Source organism: Hermetia illucens, chromosome 7, assembly GCF_905115235.1.
Source record: "Hermetia illucens chromosome 7, iHerIll2.2.curated.20191125, whole genome shotgun sequence".
NCBI classification, from domain to species: Eukaryota; Metazoa; Arthropoda; class Insecta; order Diptera; family Stratiomyidae; genus Hermetia; species Hermetia illucens.
This window is the reverse complement of record NC_051855.1, coordinates 9,613,566-9,622,854: the sequence shown is the minus strand read 5'-3', so window position 1 is coordinate 9,622,854 and position 9,289 is coordinate 9,613,566.

Below are 9,289 nucleotides of genomic sequence, written 5' to 3'. Positions count from 1 at the left end.
TAATCATTAATCATTAATCATTAATCATTAATCATTAATCATTAATCATTAATCATTAATCATTAATCATTAATCATTAATCATTAATCATTAATCATTAATCATTAATCATTAATCATTAATCATTAATCATTAATCATTAATCATTAATCATTAATCATTAATCATTAATCATTAATCATTAATCATTAATCATTAATCATTAATCATTAATCATTAATCATTAATCATTAATCATTAATCATTAATCATTAATCATTAATCATTAATCATTAATCATTAATCATTAATCATTAATCATTAATCATTAATCATTAATCATTAATCATTAATCATTAATCATTAATCATTAATCATTAATCATTAATCATTAATCATTAATCATTAATCATTAATCATTAATCATTAATCATTAATCATTAATCATTAATCATTAATCATTAATCATTAATCATTAATCATTAATCATTAATCATTAATCATTAATCATTAATCATTAATCATTAATCATTAATCATTAATCATTAATCATTAATCATTAATCATTAATCATTAATCATTAATCATTAATCATTAATCATTAATCATTAATCATTAATCATTAATCATTAATCATTAATCATTAATCATTAATCATTAATCATTAATCATTAATCATTAATCATTAATCATTAATCATTAATCATTAATCATTAATCATTAATCATTAATCATTAATCATTAATCATTAATCATTAATCATTAATCATTAATCATTAATCATTAATCATTAATCATTAATCATTAATCATTAATCATTAATCATTAATCATTAATCATTAATCATTAATCATTAATCATTAATCATTAATCATTAATCATTAATCATTAATCATTAATCATTAATCATTAATCATTAATCATTAATCATTAATCATTAATCATTAATCACTAATCATTAATCATTAATCATTAATCATTAATCATTAATCATTAATCATTAATCATTAATCATTAATCATTAATCATTAATCATTAATCATTAATCATTAATCATTAATCATTAATCATTAATCATTAATCATTAATCATTAATCATTAATCATTAATCATTAATCATTAATCATTAATCATTAATCATTAATCATTAATCATTAATCATTAATCATTAATCATTAATCATTAATCATTAATCATTAATCATTAATCATTAATCATTAATCATTAATCATTAATCATTAATCATTAATCATTAATCATTAATCATTAATCATTAATCATTAATCATTAATCATTAATCATTAATCATTAATCATTAATCATTAATCATTAATCATTAATCATTAATCATTAATCATTAATCATTAATCATTAATCATTAATCATTAATCATTAATCATTAATCATTAATCATTAATCATTAATCATTAATCATTAATCATTAATCATTAATCATTAATCATTAATCATTAATCATTAATCATTAATCATTAATCATTAATCATTAATCATTAATCATTAATCATTAATCATTAATCATTAATCATTAATCATTAATCATTAATCATTAATCATTAATCATTAATCATTAATCATTAATCATTAATCATTAATCATTAATCATTAATCATTAATCATTAATCATTAATCATTAATCATTAATCATTAATCATTAATCATTAATCATTAATCATTAATCATTAATCATTAATCATTAATCATTAATCATTAATCATTAATCATTAATCATTAATCATTAATCATTAATCATTAATCATTAATCATTAATCATTAATCATTAATCATTAATCATTAATCATTAATCATTAATCATTAATCATTAATCATTAATCATTAATCATTAATCATTAATCATTAATCATTAATCATTAATCATTAATCATTAATCATTAATCATTAATCATTAATCATTAATCATTAATCATTAATCATTAATCATTAATCATTAATCATTAATCATTAATCATTAATCATTAATCATTAATCATTAATCATTAATCATTAATCATTAATCATTAATCATTAATCATTAATCATTAATCATTAATCATTAATCATTAATCATTAATCATTAATCATTAATCATTAATCATTAATCATTAATCATTAATCATTAATCATTAATCATTAATCATTAATCATTAATCATTAATCATTAATCATTAATCATTAATCATTAATCATTAATCATTAATCATTAATCATTAATCATTAATCATTAATCATTAATCATTAATCATTAATCATTAATCATTAATCATTAATCATTAATCATTAATCATTAATCATTAATCATTAATCATTAATCATTAATCATTAATCATTAATCATTAATCATTAATCATTAATCATTAATCATTAATCATTAATCATTAATCATTAATCATTAATCATTAATCATTAATCATTAATCATTAATCATTAATCATTAATCATTAATCATTAATCATTAATCATTAATCATTAATCATTAATCATTAATCATTAATCATTAATCATTAATCATTAATCATTAATCATTAATCATTAATCATTAATCATTAATCATTAATCATTAATCATTAATCATTAATCATTAATCATTAATCATTAATCATTAATCATTAATCATTAATCATTAATCATTAATCATTAATCATTAATCATTAATCATTAATCATTAATCATTAATCATTAATCATTAATCATTAATCATTAATCACTAATCATTAATCATTAATCATTAATCATTAATCATTAATCATTAATCATTAATCATTAATCATTAATCATTAATCATTAATCATTAATCATTAATCATTAATCATTAATCATTAATCATTAATCATTAATCATTAATCATTAATCATTAATCATTAATCATTAATCATTAATCATTAATCATTAATCATTAATCATTAATCATTAATCATTAATCATTAATCATTAATCATTAATCATTAATCATTAATCATTAATCATTAATCATTAATCATTAATCATTAATCATTAATCATTAATCATTAATCATTAATCATTAATCATTAATCATTAATCATTAATCATTAATCATTAATCATTAATCATTAATCATTAATCATTAATCATTAATCATTAATCATTAATCATTAATCATTAATCATTAATCATTAATCATTAATCATTAATCATTAATCATTAATCATTAATCATTAATCATTAATCATTAATCATTAATCATTAATCATTAATCATTAATCATTAATCATTAATCATTAATCATTAATCATTAATCATTAATCATTAATCATTAATCATTAATCATTAATCATTAATCATTAATCATTAATCATTAATCATTAATCATTAATCATTAATCATTAATCATTAATCATTAATCATTAATCATTAATCATTAATCATTAATCATTAATCATTAATCATTAATCATTAATCATTAATCATTAATCATTAATCATTAATCATTAATCATTAATCATTAATCATTAATCATTAATCATTAATCATTAATCATTAATCATTAATCATTAATCATTAATCATTAATCATTAATCATTAATCATTAATCATTAATCATTAATCATTAATCATTAATCATTAATCATTAATCATTAATCATTAATCATTAATCATTAATCATTAATCATTAATCATTAATCATTAATCATTAATCATTAATCATTAATCATTAATCATTAATCATTAATCATTAATCATTAATCATTAATCATTAATCATTAATCATTAATCATTAATCATTAATCATTAATCATTAATCATTAATCATTAATCATTAATCATTAATCATTAATCATTAATCATTAATCATTAATCATTAATCATTAATCATTAATCATTAATCATTAATCATTAATCATTAATCATTAATCATTAATCATTAATCATTAATCATTAATCATTAATCATTAATCATTAATCATTAATCATTAATCATTAATCATTAATCATTAATCATTAATCATTAATCATTAATCATTAATCATTAATCATTAATCATTAATCATTAATCATTAATCATTAATCATTAATCATTAATCATTAATCATTAATCATTAATCATTAATCATTAATCATTAATCATTAATCATTAATCATTAATCATTAATCATTAATCATTAATCATTAATCATTAATCATTAATCATTAATCATTAATCATTAATCATTAATCATTAATCATTAATCATTAATCATTAATCATTAATCATTAATCATTAATCATTAATCATTAATCATTAATCATTAATCATTAATCATTAATCATTAATCATTAATCATTAATCATTAATCATTAATCATTAATCATTAATCATTAATCATTAATCATTAATCATTAATCATTAATCATTAATCATTAATCATTAATCATTAATCATTAATCATTAATCATTAATCATTAATCATTAATCATTAATCATTAATCATTAATCATTAATCATTAATCATTAATCATTAATCATTAATCATTAATCATTAATCATTAATCATTAATCATTAATCATTAATCATTAATCATTAATCATTAATCATTAATCATTAATCATTAATCATTAATCATTAATCATTAATCATTAATCATTAATCATTAATCATTAATCATTAATCATTAATCATTAATCATTAATCATTAATCATTAATCATTAATCATTAATCATTAATCATTAATCATTAATCATTAATCATTAATCATTAATCATTAATCATTAATCATTAATCATTAATCATTAATCATTAATCATTAATCATTAATCATTAATCATTAATCATTAATCATTAATCATTAATCATTAATCATTAATCATTAATCATTAATCATTAATCATTAATCATTAATCATTAATCATTAATCATTAATCATTAATCATTAATCATTAATCATTAATCATTAATCATTAATCATTAATCATTAATCATTAATCATTAATCATTAATCATTAATCATTAATCATTAATCATTAATCATTAATCATTAATCATTAATCATTAATCATTAATCATTAATCATTAATCATTAATCATTAATCATTAATCATTAATCATTAATCATTAATCATTAATCATTAATCATTAATCATTAATCATTAATCATTAATCATTAATCATTAATCATTAATCATTAATCATTAATCATTAATCATTAATCATTAATCATTAATCATTAATCATTAATCATTAATCATTAATCATTAATCATTAATCATTAATCATTAATCATTAATCATTAATCATTAATCATTAATCATTAATCATTAATCATTAATCATTAATCATTAATCATTAATCATTAATCATTAATCATTAATCATTAATCATTAATCATTAATCATTAATCATTAATCATTAATCATTAATCATTAATCATTAATCATTAATCATTAATCATTAATCATTAATCATTAATCATTAATCATTAATCATTAATCATTAATCATTAATCATTAATCATTAATCATTAATCATTAATCATTAATCATTAATCATTAATCATTAATCATTAATCATTAATCATTAATCATTAATCATTAATCATTAATCATTAATCATTAATCATTAATCATTAATCATTAATCATTAATCATTAATCATTAATCATTAATCATTAATCATTAATCATTAATCATTAATCATTAATCATTAATCATTAATCATTAATCATTAATCATTAATCATTAATCATTAATCATTAATCATTAATCATTAATCATTAATCATTAATCATTAATCATTAATCATTAATCATTAATCATTAATCATTAATCATTAATCATTAATCATTAATCATTAATCATTAATCATTAATCATTAATCATTAATCATTAATCATTAATCATTAATCATTAATCATTAATCATTAATCATTAATCATTAATCATTAATCATTAATCATTAATCATTAATCATTAATCATTAATCATTAATCATTAATCATTAATCATTAATCATTAATCATTAATCATTAATCATTAATCATTAATCATTAATCATTAATCATTAATCATTAATCATTAATCATTAATCATTAATCATTAATCATTAATCATTAATCATTAATCATTAATCATTAATCATTAATCATTAATCATTAATCATTAATCATTAATCATTAATCATTAATCATTAATCATTAATCATTAATCATTAATCATTAATCACTAATCACTAATCACTAATCACTAATCACTAATCACTAATCACTAATCACTAATCACTAATCACTAATCACTAATCACTAATCACTAATCACTAATCATTAATCATTAATCATTAATCATAAATGATGGCTCAACCACAATGCGTACAATGTACTTCGGGGCCTGTATCTTGTCGAATGCCTCGATTCCATTTTGCACTATTGAACGCATTTTTTACGTCGAGGGTTATTACTGCGCAGCATTTTCCTTTTTCTATTGGAGCCTGAGCCAAGCTAGTCACCATGTTGATTGCGTTGACAGTTGATTTCGCCTTACGAAATCCGAATTGTTTGTCGGAAAGGCCTCCTTCCTTTTCCGCAACAGCGAGCAGTCTGTTATATATTACTCGTTCAAATAGTTTGCCAATGGTATTGACCAGACATATCGGTCTATATGAGGAGGGGTCACCCAATGGTTTACCTACCTTCGGAATGAGTATGAATTTTTTTGTAGGTTCCATTGCTCGGGGAATTCTCCTTCCCTAAGGCATGCCGTGAAAACTTGGGCAAACATACCTGGCGCTGTCCTGGCGGCTACTTTCAGGGCAATATTAGGGATTCCATCCGACTCTGGAGTCTTTTTTTCAGTCAATCTTTTTACTGCGTCTAGAACCTCCTCACTTACCGCTATCGGAACTTCGTCGGGATTTAAATATACTGCAGGCAGACTTGTACAATTCACATCTACTGGGAATAGAGTGTTCACTATATTCTGCAATAACTCTGCACAAGTAATCGGTGGGGAGCGCTCCCCTTTTAGCGAGGACATCACCGACCTATATGCACCACCCCATGGGTCAGAGTCAGCTTCAGTACACATGCGCTTGGAATGTTCGGATTTGCTCTTTGCGATTGCTACTTGCAATTTTTTGTCGCATTTTTATATTGCGCGTATAGCTCCTCGAACTCAGGTCGGTTTCTTCTGCGCTGGAAGCGTCTCCTAGCTTTGAGGCACTTTTTCCGGCATTCCTCAATTTCGAAATTCCACCAAAAATTAGGATTTCGTCTACGGAAAGTACTACGTTGAAGCACAGCGGCATCGCATGCCCGCTGCAATTTTTCCACGACCTGTGAAACTTTGTCTCGTGCGCTTCCTGATAGCAATGTATCTTCCAGAAATACCTGCTTGAACATTTCTGCGTCAAATTTCTTAGTTACCCAGCTCATCGTTATTCATTTTAATGGCTTCATATTATTCCTTTGCGAGGTTTGAAAGGTCATAGCCTGATGATCACTGTGTGTGTACTCATCGCTGACACGCCATTGCAAGTCTCTGATTAGAGTATCACTGACGAAGGTGAGGTCTACTACCGATTGCAATTCTCCCCTCCGGAATGTGTTGGCTCCCCCAGACTTGGCAAGTACCACGTTCAAGCGCGAGAATGTCTCCAGCAATATTCGTCCTCTTGTGTTGGTTTCCCTGCTACCCCATTCTTCTGCCCATGCGTTGAAGTCGCCGGGTATTACTTTGGGAAGAATAGTTTCTCCAGCAATGACGTGAATTCCTCTAATGTGAGGCTCGGTGCTGCGTAACAGCTATATATGTATATCCCTCCAATCTTGGCACGAGTGAACCCATCCTCTGGATGTTTTTTTCGTATCTACTATAGCTTGGCTTCCGCAGCTCCATATCGCCGCCTTACTGGTTTTGTCTGCTGTCCATACTCCGTTGTGCAGATTTTCGTATTGTTCGGATACAATGGCTACGTCGACGTTGTTTTCGAATACGCTTTGGGAAAGTAGGTCTTGGGCTGCTCGACAGTGATTCAGATTGAGTTGCATAAACTTCATTTGGCCTTATTTATAAACGCCTTTCTGAACACTGGGCATTTACTGCTTCCTGCAATGTGGGCGCTGTCACTATTTTTTGCTTCTACGCAGAATACGCACTTGGGCATTCCGTTGCAGTCCTTTGCAAAATGGCCTTGTTCTCCACATTTGCGGCACAGATTTGATCTGTCTTTCGAGCTAGTGGAAGCTTTCGCGATGTGATCAATCTGCCAGCACTTACAGCATTTATGCACTGGACTTTGTTCCGTAACCGACAGACCACCCATCGAATATGTGCTTTGCCCACTGCAATCGCCTTTTTTGCTGCTTCAATTTTCAATTTTCTTCCATAGGTCTTCGCCTCCGTCGTTACCAGCTTTAAGTTCGAACAGCAGGTCGCCTTTCGCGGCTACTGAATGATGCTGGAGGGCATGGTTTTGCAATAAAGAATAGCCCACGTGCTAAGTGCGAACTGACACACTTTATGTACTTAGATGACATCAAGTTGTATGCTTTGTACTGACAGGAAGAAGAAGTCTGTTGTGAATAGTAGACATGTAAAGCCGTGATAATCGGATAGGGTTTGGATAAGACAAATGTTGAATTTTAAAATTATGTACTTTCAGGTCAAAATATTGTTAACCATTGAAATTGAAGTGAAAAACGTGAAAAAGTGATGGTTATCTTAATAATAACTCCAACTGTTTTGTTATTAATTATCTTCTGCAATGGTGAAAAATTGTACTTCATTGGGGAATCCGGCCTCTATTTATTATTTGATTCTGCTAAGATATCGATATTGTCCGGATAGTTGAGTGGTTAGAGCACAAGGCTATCGTGTGGAAGGTCGCGGTTCAAATCTTACTGGTGGAAGTGGAATTTGTATCGTGATTTGCGGTCGGATACCAGTCGACTCAGCTGTGAATGAGTACGTGTTGAAAGGTTTGCAGAAACAGTCAATTCTCTTCTCTCTTAGTCTCCTAGGGAACTCCACTTTGTCGCCAAAAAGTTCATTGAACTTTCCATCCGTTTTCCTAGGATTTCATCTTTGTATTACAGCCTGTTTGCCTGCAATAGTCAGACTAAATTCTAAGGATTGGTGATCTGAGAGTGAGACTTCATCTAGCACTCGCCAGTTTCTAATCAACTCTAAGAATTTTGAAGTGCAGGTTGTTGGGTGAATTACTTCTCTTCTCCTTGGTCCCACGAACGTAAGGGCGCATCCTATAATGCAATCTAACCATTAACAACAAAGTTATAGAAGGTCACCGCGGATAAAATTCATGGGATTCACGTGCGAGCCATGGTTGGCGAGGTGTCCCGTGACTA